The following is a 14,893-nucleotide window of genomic DNA, read 5'->3' as shown; positions in this document are numbered from 1 at the left end:
TCAATTATACCTTTCATGATATGTGTGACAAGTATTCTAGATCAATGGGTGAAGAAGCTATTAGGGAATTGAAACTTTTCAGAGAAGGACCTAATCCGTCTAAAATTGCAACCAGAAAAGAGTATTCATGATGGGTATGCTGGAAGAAATAGGTGGGAGCCCCAACAGAGTCACGAACAGAGCAGGAATGTCGAAGATATTTAGAAATGAACGCCTGAATTTGCTGGTGATACTGAGGTAATTATCATGGCCTCTCATTACATTGGCAGAATGGGCCACCAAGATCAAATAAGAAAAGTATCAACTCCACGGGCAGACGGACTATTACCTCGCAATATACCTAATCATATTTATAGGAAAACGAAACGTAACCGCAACCAATGTTTTAATTCAAAGATCTAAATTTAAAGCTTTATTCGAACACACCCTTCACAGTTCGATTTAGCGGGTAGTCGATAAAATGTACATGTATAAGTATACGTTTGTTTGTGATGAGCAAATTTAAATATTTACGTGTAGATGGCAAACTTTAAATAAAAATCTAGGGCCATAACAACCACCGCCACACACCCTGGCGGCTGCCTGCGTGTTGACGTGTAGATGCACATAAATGCCTCATATCTGTATGGCCTGGCAATTAATTCTTGGAGCACGTCAATACTGGCGAAGGGCACTCGTCCCAAACTAAACCCCTACCGGTGACATCAAATCCTAATTCGCAATTATTCACGACCCACTCATTCTTCAACAAATTCCTACTAATTGTTTCCACGAAAATTCCTCGACTACCCAATTTCCGCCGATATTTGTCTATAATTACAAATATCGTGGACTAAGTTCCGATATCATTCAGGAATAAACTTATAGCATTCACTTAAGTGTTCACATTAACTGAGTATATTATTACAGGCTAGTTAGTGTTCTTAGCCCCGTTGCCATGTACGGTTGCATGGTATGGGGGAAAGTGGATGCAGGAAATGGCGACCTAAGAAACATGGCGGTGTGCCCCGAGTTGAGTCGATGTTCCTCAAAGAGCCCTAAGGGGCAGTCCTTAGTTGATTCACGGGTCGACGAGCACTCTTTGAAGGCGGGGTGTGGAAATCCCGCCTCGGCTTACGGAAGGCTCGAATGTCCGGGGAGCTAGGCAAAGCCGCGACAGATCGTCGTCCTTTGAAGTGTGCGTGACGCGGCGTGGACGTCATCCGAAAGACGCTCAAATGAAGAGTAATTCCGAGTACACCGATCTGAACCCGGTGGAAGGGTTGCTTGAACGCACAAAGGCTGGGTATTTCGGAGAGAGCAGCCGTTAAGTTTCCCCGCGATTGGCAGCTCTTACACTCACAAGCGTAGAGAAGTATATTCAACTCCAATACCGTAGTGAACGTAAAAGCGTTTTAAATCGTTTGGGTTAGGAAATATTTCTATTGAGAACTTCGATTTAAGGACGAGAAAACGGAACTATGTCGCGTGAAGTGGGAAGTAGGTAAACGGTCGCTTTGATCATGAGTATATAATTCCGGAAATAAATGCCAAAACCAACACACTCAAGAACTCTTTCCCCAGTACGATACAAAATACGGGATAAAAACTGTCTTTGGGGGCGAAGACCATGAGTTGCATGTTCATGTAATGGCGAATTTCCCCTTTTTACTTTTGAGGTCTGCATGGTGTCGTAAAAATGGAGCTGGTTCATTTTTATTCCCTTTTTTCGCAAAACATTTCATTAATTTATTAGGTCAATTAATGCTTGTTTTGAATCGAGCCTTCCTCGTGTACAAATTGCACATTATCTGATAGTTCTTTACCGAATATGTTTCCTTTTCCCTTCCTCTCCCATATCCTCCCTTATCACTCAATCTTCCACCTGGTACTTGCACCCCCTGCCACACACCTCTTTGATGGATCGCGAGGTATTTATGTCGATATAGAAGTGTATTTCTGCATGGTGCAGCGGACTGAGTATTTGGGAAAGATGAGGAAAGGATGGTATGAAGCTTTTGAGATGTTTAAATTTAGTGGATTGTAAAGGGGACAAGACATGAGGGATGAAACTGAAAACGAATAAGATTAACATTCCATGAATAACATTACTGCAAAAGTGAATTTCGATTCCCTCCGCTGATGGAGAGGAGCTGGGCTGGGGATGAACCTCTGCCGCATACCCTTGCGGTCGCTCATAGTGTACCATATGGACGTGAAAATGAAAAGAGTGGCCAAAAACGCGATTCCATTTGCAGGCTGCACGGCGACCCCCTCAACCCTGCTCTCCAAATGCATTCGCCATTGAGCTACTGTTTAAATATGCTTAATCGCTGGAAAAAGTTCACCCGTATGGTGAAAAGGTTTTATTTTCGACGAGTTCGAAATGTTTGAAGTTAAACCCCTACTAAGGAAGAACACCTGCCTAATCATCTAAATCCTATCCTAGAGGGGGCTTATAATTCTTATCATAAAAAATCCATGGCAAGAAATTAATTCCTAAAATAAAAATACCATTTTTTCGAATTTGATTATCATATAAGGCAATGAAAATTAAGGTTGTGAAATTCTTGTAAAAGAGAGCATACTCGTAATCATTCTTAGCAGTGAAATCATGAAAACTAAGAATCCAACCAGCTCTCGTTAAACATTTCTGGCATGTTGAGCAAGGGACGAAATAGGAGAGGGCGAGAGGGAGAGGGGTAAGCAGAGGGTGGGTGGGTGGGTGTCCAAGGGCGAAAGCCTTCTTCTCGTCAAGGAGGAGGGGTGGGTTGGAGGGGAGGGGAGGGTGGGGGGGCGAGGGAGTGCCGCGAGAGAACAATGGCGTATTCCTGGGGCGGTGGGGGTGCGCCGAAGGGCCGGGCCGGGGGCGGGACAATGAGACACCCTCATTTGGAGGCAGAGGGGGAGGGGAAGCCCGGGTGGGAGGGAGAGAGAGAGAGTAACCTCTTTTGTCGTCTGCCGAATGGGTGCATACATAAATTCCTGGGTCCGGAATAAAATATGCTCGGCGGGCCCGCCCTTGAAGGGCCCAGACTCGGGCCCTCGCACGATCCGGCCCACGGCCGCGACGGGCCCCATGCGGCTCACGAAGATGCGGTGGGACATCAACTACCCACGAATACGTCTGCTGCACGACAGAGTCATTCAAGGTCCAAAAACGGAAAAGATTTTGCATTCCCCTCAGCATGTGTTTCAGGAAAAAAATACTGGCAAATTTTATGATGAAAACATTGCAAGGGTCACACCAGGGTCAGAGAGTCAGAGGGCAAACGCTTTTACGTTGGGTCTCCAAGAAACAAAAACGGCGAAGCAGTTTGAGAGTGGGGCAAAGTCTAACGTCTTTAACGGTTATTTTGAAAGCGTGTATAATTAGAGAATTGGTTTGACTATGCAAACTTATCCGAGCCAACAAATGCTGAAAAAAGTTCTGAAAGAGTCGTAAATCACTCCAATCATTAGAAAATTAACAAAATCCTTATGGTAAAGTTAATTGACCTCACTGAGAGGTCACCTCTAATTATAGAAGCGGATATAAAGAGGGCTATGGAAATCAATGGCGGATATCACTAACATACCTCTTATGCAATATAATTGAACAGAGTGATTGTGATCAACGATGCATACTTTTTGGGTAATCATGGTTTTCTCACGGATACACACAACATGGGTTCCAAAAACTTAATATTGTGAAACACGACGTAGCCATTCGTCCACAGCCCACGAAAACCAGGGGACATCAAGAATCAAGAAAACAAGTAGACGCTATATTCTTAGACTTCGTTTCCTCGTTCAAGAATCAGGTAATAGATTTGATATACTGCAATCATGTGGTATGACGAAGCAGTGAACTGGCTTCGAGGTTTCAATTCTGAGTCGTAAGAAAAGTTGTAGAATGTCGTAAATGACAAAGAAAGCAGTGTTACAAAATTGTTAAAAGATTAGGGGTGGGATCCCCTCGAAATAAGAAGATTCATTTTTAGACTGAATCTCTTTGGTAAATTTGAGATTGCTCTGAGGAGGTATTCAGTACATTTAAAAAATGCAAATTACCATGGAAGACATCATCATTTACGAGGGTTGCTATTTATACTTTATGCCTTGACAACGCTAAGTGCTGTAGGCGCCACCTGATGTTTCAATCTGAAAGTTTGACACTTTTAACGCTAACTTTCTTTAGGACACTTAGTCGTTTGATCATAACTTGTGTTGTTTACAGTGACTCGAAAATTTTGTCTCGCGAAAAAATGAAGTTAACTCGTGAACACTTTCGTGCGATGATTTTTTTACGATTTTCGATATGGATTATCACGAAAGAAGTGCATCGATCAACAAACTTCCGCTCTTGGCGATGAAGCCTCATCCTTTGCCACTGCGAAACGCTGGTATAACGAATTCCGTCGCGGCTGCCGTTCGCTCAGCGACGAAAGTCGTGAAGGTCGTCCAAAATCAGTTCTTGTGCCAGGACACATTGATGATGCCTTTATGGTGCTTTTTATTCCCGTTTATCAAGAAAAAATTGCGTGGTCAACGTTTTTCGGTGCCTGAAGAAGCCGTTGATGCATTCAAAAACCATGTTTTGGAGGTACCTCGATTGGAGTGGAAAAAATGCTGCAAAAATTGGTTCGAGCGCATGCAAAAAAGTATTTACTATATGGAGAATGCTTCGAAAAACAATAGAGCCATTTTTAACAGTAAATTTGTCTTTTATTATTAGGCTAAAAATATGAATAGCAACTCTCGCATTCAAGATTAGCGACAGAGACCGCAGAACAGATAGGCATAAGATTTAGTTTTTTGCGAAAACAATTAGAGGCAATCACAATTTCTACTCACATCTACTAGATATTCAATAGAAGCATCATAATGTGTATGTGTGTATGTGCATGTGGGTACACATTTTATTTGTGCATGTATTTTGCATTCATTTATTTGTGCATGCAGGTATGCAAGTGGGTAGATATTTTAGTGTATGAATATACGTGCTTGCATCTGTATGTATGTATTAAGTAATTCTCTCATGCATCGTATGGTGCGTGAATTTGTTCGTGTGCTGTGCATGCCCGGCGTGGGTATGACCTTGCCACACACCTGCACATCACACGCCTATAAAAAAACCATGCAATACTAAATGCGTTTGACTTAATCGTAAAATTTTGGTTTCTAAATCAAAATATTCTGGTCCTTGGCTTCTTGATTTTGAGCGGAACGCGCATCGTATAAGGGAAGAACTGGTACTTGTCAGTGACGGTGCCAATCAATCTCTCTCATTCTATCTCGGTTTTTGAATTACTTTTTTTTTGGAACTACTGTGCTTCTCCAAAATTCGTTAAAAACTCCCACCTAGAGAATGCTGTGGGTGTACATGGAAGTTCCTCACGAGTAAGGCTTGGTTTTGGAACTAGATCGAGAGCAACGTAGAGCAGCTAGGTTTGTGAAAATTCCTTATGAAAAACTTCTCAGTGTCACGACACTATTGAAAGAATTATGATGGGAGCCACTAGTTGACCGTAGGTTGAAAACAGGTTAAATTTACTCCATAAATTTGAGGCAGACTGCTTAGCTGAGACAGACTTAAAGACATATTACAGACCCCGACTTACTGCGGCAAATCAGATGATGTACGTAAAATCAGGGAGATGACAGAACGGATAGAGTATTTAAATATCGTTGTTTGTCGTTGTTTATCGTCGCGTGATTAATTGCACTGAATTTTCGAGTGAATGACAAAACTGATATTGGCGTAGTGGTATCATGATTGTGATTGTGCATGCATGGCACGTGACCCAACGCCCCCCGCCACACGCCCTTGCGGCGACTTGCGGGGTGTTATGTAATTGTAGATAAAAGTCCAAATTCCAGCCTGGTCTCTTAGTGAATCAAGAGGCTCCCAACCAACAGACACGTGGAGTTTAGATCATACTACAAGAAAATAGGGAAAAAGGAGGGGACGTGTGCATGCCGGATGGAGGACACGGCGAGACACAGAGTCCTTGCCCAATTTATGCCGAGAAAAGACGCGAACTGGAAGCCATCCTTGAATATTTGCATAACGTCCAACAAATTGGGAAATATCTACACGAGGAACCGATTAGGTAAATATTGGATAGATTTATCAACGTAAGATAAACTGGGAGCGGGGAGAACGACTCGATTTTAACCACTTGTTTACACCAGCGTGCAATTCTGCGACACTGTTGAAGCGCTGCGTTGCAAGCCACGTCTAGCGAGAGAGAGAGTGTATATTAAATCGAGTTTCCTTCAAACGAACACATGTCTTTCTCATATGCAACATAAGAGCAATATTCTCTATATTGATTTTCTCTCTTAATAACCGATAGGGTTTGTGGAATGGTTAACGAAGTATTAGCGAGGTGAGCAAAAAATTTAATAGATACGTAAACTACGAGGGCTGTCGAGAGAGTAACTTACGTTTTGGCCTAGCGTGGTGTTGGGTAGGGTGGGTAGCTATCTTGGTGTCTGCACGTCCCTACTCTCAGTGCGCATCCTGCTATGGTAGTGTGCAGGCTGAGGTTCTTCTACTTTGATTACTGCGAACTGTCAAATGTGCGCTGCAATCCCTCCAGTTGTGAAGTGCGATCTGTCATTATGTTTTCACTGGCAAAAAACCACGAAATTAAAATTCATAGGAAATGTTGTGAAGTATACGGAGACGGAATAATGAGTGAAGACAGACTGAGGCATTGGTACATTCAGTTTAAAAATGGCCGCACCAATGTCCACGACGAGGACCACAGGGGTCGGTCTATCCTTGTGACAGATGAACTGACGGTGAAGATCAACGGAAAAATTCGTGAAAATCGCCGATTCACGATTACGGATCTCTCTCGCTAGACGTGGCTTGCAACGCAGCGCTTCAACAGTGTCGCAGAATTGCACGCTGGTGTAAACAAGTGGTTAAAATGCAAGGCGGCAGATTACTTCAGAGACGGAATTGAAAAGCTCGTGTATCGTTATGATAAATGCCTCAATTTGAATAGTGACTATGTAGAAAATAGGTTAAAAATATGCCTTTCAATTGTATATAATAAAACTCTTCCTTGCCACTAGGTTCATATTTTTTTCAAAACGTAAGTTACTCTCTGATAGCCATCGTAATACGCAAGTTAAATATAAATATTACACGTTATACTCTTGATTACCAACACTTCTCGATATATCTACCAAATATAGTTTTTTTTCTTTACCTTTGCGATCTATTCATACCATTTCAGTTCTTGTATAATTAGTCCTGCCAAATATTACCCTGCCAAACGCCCTTTGACGACTCGCTGGTTAAGATGCCAATGTAGAATGTACATGACAGAAACCGGGAAATATCAAGTACCTAGTTCTAAATTGGAATCACGGAGTAACGATTTTTATCACTCCAAATGAATCCCTTAGGTTTTTGTCCAGAAGAGAAATCACGCTCATTCCAACGTTAGCCTTTTTTAATAGTTGCAGAGTCATCCAATGCCTCTCGTTATGCAGCAGTGACTGCATACAAGGTTCTCCGGTCCGCTGTCTTTTCATATCTGTAAGGGTAGTCATGCCAGAACGAAATATTTTTCTTTGTTTTGCGTATTCTTCTCTCTCTATCTCTTTCTACAGAAAAACCAAGAAAAGATTGCCTAACAGGGACTAAGGTTGAAAGCAGGCAGGTGCAGTTGAGTTGGCATCGCTTTTCTCTCGACCCACATGCGCACACAGAGATGTGTTATTATTGTTTAATCCACCTGCTTATTTGAGGGCATGTTTACAAGAAATAAACTACCACACTGAGACAGATGTAAGGCAAAGGAAGCTGTTTATGGCATCAGGGGAGAGCCTACATGGCACCCAGGGCAGAGCATCCATCCATCAGCCACGTTCCATGGCCACTTTCCGTGGAGCCACTCTCCTCTCTGGACGGGGAATGCGCTTGGGTGACCATCAGCATACTCTAGGAAGGAAACTGGGTGTCCTTACTTCCTCCGCCGGCTTCACTTCCTGTTTATGACAAATGGCCAAATAGGAAATCAGAAAAGAGGTTGATGACAGTCTTATTAAGTCAGATGAGGTCCAGTAAATTGAAATTTACTGAGCATTGTAATTTATAGTTTACAAAATACGACCAATCGATCGACAATATACAATGACTGCCTTTTCTCTCGCATGATTTCGAGACAATTGCTCTAGTTGTAGGAAATAATTTATTAAAATTTTATACGAGAAGTTTTTACAGTTCAGAATATCATCCGTGAGACATATATTGACCGACTATTATTATTGCTTTTTAAAAGGACTACTAAACAAATAATATCATAGCACTAATATGGGAGAAATAGGAAGATAAGAAAAACGCCAAACTTTCACCTCGCTAAAGGAGCTAAAGAAAACTTTTCAAAGGTTTGTCGTAAAAAATTTAGAACATTATTTGAATAATGTGGACTTCGATATCATTCGCTTCTAATTCAATAAAATATTAAGGGCATTTCACGGGTTTTTCATGGGCTGAAGAATAATGTCGGGACTTGGTTCAGATTGAATAAAAGCAAATAAATAAAAATCTATGAAATCGCTATGTGTATCTAGCTTTATGATAACCTAACCCTTGAATCGCTTAGTAACCTTTAAGTTTCCAACGGTCCAACAATAATGCAAGAACTATGTAAACGAGCAGTAATTATTTATTTGTTGCATTGATCACATCTCCACATTATTTTGACAACCATGATATTTATTTCTCTTCCACATCATAGAGTACATTTCATTTGAGTTACCTCAATCAGTAGTAACAACAATTTCCAATATTTCGTTAACTATTTGTAAACAAATTCTTCTTTTCAGTTGCGATTTGAAGGATGTTTATCCGGCAATCCATTTTCAATTTTTTTCAGTTATAAAGTTAAAATATTTGAGTGATTTCCTCAATTTCTAGTGCGCATATCAGTAGGAAGGTTGTGGGTACATGGCACACAAAAACTAAGCCATGAATTCGAAGGTATCTTTAGAGATGGCCAATAATTAGCATTGGCCGCCAATGCGTCCCTTGCACGCCTTTTGGAGTGATCAAGCGTTTCTCGTATTAAATGGCGTGGAGCGTCGGAAGTTTCTCCTGCCTGCACCTCCAAGTCTGGAAAGCTAGTGGGAGATCATGAAACGTTGCGAAGGAGATAAGAAAGTTTTCCATGTCCCAGCGTGGTCTTTCTGGCATAACCGTGAAAGTTTTCATTGCGGAGGAAAGTTGAGCCTTTCAACGCAGACTTTTCATCAAGGGCATGCGTAAGGATGTAGAGTGTAATGTGTTTTTAATCTCGTTCCATCATTTAAAGTAAACGCTTTAAAGAACATAGCCAAAAAATAGAATTAAAGCACATTCATAACTTGATATTCGGAATATTTATTTCCGCCAGAAATCTCGTGGAATACGAGAAACAATGTGTGGTGTTGAGAAGTATTCCACGCACTAAGAATTAAGAGTTCATTTTTAAGGGGTTCCTGCCTTCAAATCAAAGTACCCCAGATGTATTTTGAAAATTTCTCATAACACAACTTTAAAAATAATTTTATCCGTTGGACGATTTCCTCATCAGCTCCTTTGCCATTCGTCTTTGTAAAGAGTATGCCAAAAACTGGTTTTTACGGACGATGTCAATGAAAAATATAAAATAACAAAGAAATATGGCATGTTTTGAAATAAAAAAATTACCATATTAATTCAATATATGGGTTTTTGTTTAACCATGTAAATACTTTTCCACGCTACAATGTACTCACTTACACACTTACTCCTTCTGAAGAAGATGGAGCTTAATTCCGTCGAAGCTATTAAAAAATAACGAGTGAGTATTCTTTTTACGTGTTCTTATACTGCTTGTTGCTGTCCATGCTATATATATATATATATATATATATATATATATAGAAATTTTTATAAACCTTCTCCTGTCCATAATTTCCAACCCGTCTTTCCTCAAGACCCTAAATCCTCGACCCAACCTGTCTCCAACCGAATCCACAGAACTAAAAAGGCTAATTAAGGATCCTAATATCATCATTACTTCCGCGGACAAAGGTTCAACAGTTGTTGTCTTAAATAGATCGGATTACATAACGGAGGTTGACAGGCAACTCTCGGATACGTGCGCATACCGGCAAATCCCCGAAGACCCAAACCCCGCACTTCAGAAGGAACTTATTGAATTTCTCGTGTCCAACGGGCCAAATGAGGGTCTATCTCCTTCAGACCTGGACCTCCTCTCCCCTCCCCACCCACGCACCCCTCATTTCTATATCCTTCCAAAGATTTACAAGCCTGGGAATCCCGGTCGTCCGATTTTATCCTCCCGTCACTCCCCAACCGAAAGAATCTCTGCATTTGTAGACCACTATCTCCAACCGATAGTCCATTCCCTACCGTCACACACCAAAGATTCTTACCATTTCCTGGAAAGGCTAAAATCAACCTCCCTCCCTCCAGATACTGAGATTATTATGGCCACCATAGATGCAACATCCCTATACACATCGATTCGCCACTCAGAAGGTCTCTCCGCTCTCAAACATTACCTCTCCCAACGCCCTGAGCCACACATACCCAGCACAGATTTTCTCCTTAGTCTTTCCGAGTTCATCCTCACCCGCAACTCCTTTTCCTTTAACGACATATTCTTCTTACAAATCAAGGGCTGTGCCATGGGTAGCAGGTTCAGCCCTCCCTATGCAAACCTCTTTCTTGGTCTTGCAGAGAAGAAATTCCTGTCAAAACAACCACTGAAACCTCTATTGTGGCTCAGATACATCGATGATATCTTCCTCCTCTGGCCACATGGTACCGATTCCCTGAAAGCTTTCATTTCCGACCTCAATGCTTCGTCCTCTGTCTCCTTCAGTTCTACAGTTTCTTCCTCCCAAATCACCTTCCTGGATGTAAATGTAACATTAAGAAACCAAACATTTCACACCTCTGTACATATTAAACCCACAAACAAACAGCAATACTTACACTACAATAGTTGCCACCAATATCACACAAAACGCTCCATTCCTTACTCCCTATCCATAAGAGGACACAGAATTTGCAGTGACCCTGATTCCCTTGATTATTTCCTTTCAAGTCTACACTGTTCCCTCCTCAAAAGAGGTTATCCCGAATCCCTCCTGAACAAAAGAATCCGAAAACATGCGTACACTCCCAAACCTTCCTCCACCGCGGAACCCCACCCTCTCTCAATTTGCACAACATACTTCCCGGGCTTAGAATCTATACGATCAATCCTAAAAGACCTCTACCCTATCCTAAAAAATCATAATGCCACCGCCAACCTTTTTCCCAAATGCCCCTCAGTTACTTTCAAACTCCCCGCCAACCTATCCAATCTCCTCAAATCAACAAATCCACTCCTTAAATCCCCAACCCGTCCTAAAACCACTCCAACGCCATGCAATAAACCCAGATGCAAAACATGCCCTATTTTCAAAACCAAAATCCCATCCCTCTCCCACCCGCTTTTTAACTCTCTCCCACGAATTCCCTCCTCTACTTGCACATCTAGCAATGTAGTGTACCTTCTGAATTGTCAACTTTGCCCAGCCTATTATATTGGGCAGACCACCACACCCCTCAATATCAGAATCAACAACCACCGAGCCTCATGCAAAAACTCTTCCTTAATTGATATGCGCCCTATCCCCAAACACGCCTCCGAACACAACACTCCCTTTGATAAATGCTATAGTGTATCCATCATAGCATCCCTCCCACCCTCTGATCCTCCTCTGAAACTGAAAACATTAGAGCAATCCTTCATCTGGCTCTTGGAGTCCTGGAACTGGCCAGGAATTAATATTAGGCACTAATTACCCTGCTCTAATTATATTTTCATCCCCCTTCCACCCCCATCACCTTCTACATTTTCCCCACCCTTCTAACGCTGCCCCTCCAAACCCGTCCCTTCGGAATTCTCTCCCCACCTTCCCCTTCCATCCATCGCTCCAGCCCTCGTATTCCCTTCAGTTCTGTCCCTCTCTTCCTTGATAAAGGTGGCAACGACCACCGAAAATTCGAAAAATAGTGAGTCTCTTTTTTGTGTGTTTCTGTGTTTTTGTCTGTGTCCACTAGTGCTAAGTGTTATACATTATTATTCACGTCCGTGAGACTTTCAAAAAGTGTTTTATATATATATATATATATATATATATCATTCATTCTACTTTCTAATTCAGGTCGAGCGGAGAAAAATAATGCCTTAGCTAAAATAATTTTGGTATTTGCAGATGTGCCTCACCGTTTAAAGTTAAAACGATCTGACATCATTAGCTGTCAAAGCATTGTGTGCATTTAATAGTGAAATATGACGAATTGTATGCTGAACTAACCTACGGTGTGTGCAAAAAAATTAATCAGATACTTCAGTTTTACAAATATATGCTTTCATCCTAAAATTTTTAAAATATACTTAGGAAAATTAGAGAAATATTACAGTAACTTTAATTCACCAAAACAGAAATTTAAAAGATTTAACCAATTGGTGATATATTTTCAATATACAAGTATTTCCCATAATTAAGACGTTGTAATTACGGCTGTCGCTAAATACGACTATGGTTAAAGGTAGCACTGCATTCGAATTAAATTGAAAAAAATGTTAGCAATATTTACCATTCTAGTGATCTGAACCACCGGTAACTGCTTTGTCATTTGGTCTTTGTAGGATCACCATCAGACTCAATTTCTTTTGACAACCACTTTTAACAAACGCTGCGTCAATTTCCCAACATTATTTAATCCTTTGATGCAATTAATTTTAGTGTACATGAATACACAGCTACCTTCAAACCCTTCCCTAGGGTAAGTGGCAGGGGGCGTTCGGTCACCAGCCATTAGATTCATGATTTATGATTAATGACGAACCAGAAGCACCAATTTCCGTATGCTATGCTACATAACGTTTTTTTTCTCGAAGAGGGAACAATGAATCCATGGATATTGATCGATTAAATTGGAAATTTCCCACAACTTCTCACTCTAGTCCTGCCAACCAAAATAAAGCAGCGATAAAATTTGCCCTCGTGTCAGCGTTACCTAACTACCAGTGTAATGATTTCTATTTATCCAATAGTTTAAAGTAATGCATGTAGTCCACGCAATTCCTGTGCCTCCCAACCCAGGTGATCAGACATAAATACGATGCTGTATGTTCGTTCACAGCGATACTTTACGAAACTCGCAACCTTTGATTATGCCTGTTTACGTACTTCCGAGATTTGTGCCCTCGTGTGCAGATTGCAAAACACTCGACGCCCATTCAAGACGAGTCCCTACCAACGAGAAATAACAGCTCTCCTTGGCTTTCGATTATTTCCCCACTATTCCCTTGATGATCCTTAAGCACCTTAATCCAACTCCGTATTTGTCCCTAAATTTTTGTTTTCGTCATGTTTAGTCCGAAATATATCCATATTCAGGTCCACCACGAGTATTTGGAGTTGAGTAACAGGCAGGAGTGATTCCAGCACTCTATATAAAGATCCGTATTGTTCATCATATAACAGGAAATTTGATATTTACAACTTTAGGCTGGGGGCCGCTTGAGATGCGAAGAGGACAAGCGAGCCTTAGACTTACAGCAAGGTTCAGAACACACGAGTTTAACTATGACAGAAAAGGAATTATTATGGCCCCACCTAATTTGGGTAGGTTAGACCACAAAGATAAGGGAGTTCGACTCCATTACAGAGAGATAAAAATGTTCATTCTTTCCGTGGACAATCAGGAATCATCATTGTAAGAAAGCAAAGTCATAATAGTGATAGAAAAGACGTTTGAATCACAAGCGAGGGCAAGATTAAACAAAAAATAGATATCTGGTGCATTCGCAGGTTCATGTTCACGCATACATTAGTTGCTTGAATATGAATCACCAGGAGTGTCAGTTGAAATGGGTTTTGCATGAGTGTATAGGACTGAGTGGGTGTGAATTGGCATGCTTTTGCTTCTTTTGCATGTTATTTTATGCTTTTTTTACGTGTGGTTGCCTAACACCCCCGCCAAACGCCCTTGAGGCGGCTTGTGGGATATTGGGAGGGAGTAAGAAAGAGTTTCCACAAGCATTCATAGCGACGTTTCGTTACCTCGTGGACATACGGTGTTCTCTGCATGTGGCGGTGGTCGGAGAAAGTTTAGGTGAGGATTTTCACTTCAAAAATTTCTTTTCTATTTGAATGAATTTCTCCAAATCGACAGGAAAAATTGTTCAAGTGGTGAAAGAGCTCGACGGGAAGTGCATATATGGACTAATATTTGTGCGCGTACGGCTCGTGTAAACGCCGCCCTAAGAGGCGCCTTTCGCCGTGTTGTGCAGCTTGATAAATAGACGAAGAAAGACGGTGAAGGTCAGATGGTGCATTGGCGCGCAGCGGGGCACGCGAATCCCTCGTGTGGCACGGGACATTTGAGCACCCATATGGCCCAACCGCCCACGACGAGGACGTTCGGCTAAGACCCTTGAATTTCCACAATTCAACGCAGAGTCCGGAGTATCACAGGAATTACTGTCTCCTCAATTTCTCGAGTTTCCTTTGGTCATCTACTTAGATATTGGATTCCTTTTAAAAACGATGACGATTCTTGTTGCACTTGAAGGACATAAAAATGGAAAAAAATGTCCAGCTTTTGGGGTACCTTGCTTAAGGCCAAATATTAGGGCCCGGGTTCACCGACGACCATCAGCCCTTGATCGGAGACTATTTCTTGCATTGGCGGAAGATTCAGTCAATTAGGATTCACCGAAGAATATCAGGGTCCATCGATGTTCAAATTCTAATTGATTGTGGATATTGGGGGATAAAATGAAAAAGCAAACAATATGGGGATAATGCATTATCGTTTAAATTTGCGTCTTCCTATACGTGATATTAGAAAGTGCCA

The sequence above is a fragment of the Hetaerina americana genome, unplaced genomic scaffold (assembly GCF_022747635.1).
Source record: "Hetaerina americana unplaced genomic scaffold, ioHetAmer1.1.p SCAF_2, whole genome shotgun sequence".
In the NCBI taxonomy this organism is placed as follows: Eukaryota; Metazoa; Arthropoda; class Insecta; order Odonata; family Calopterygidae; genus Hetaerina; species Hetaerina americana.
This window is presented reverse-complemented; position numbering follows the sequence as displayed.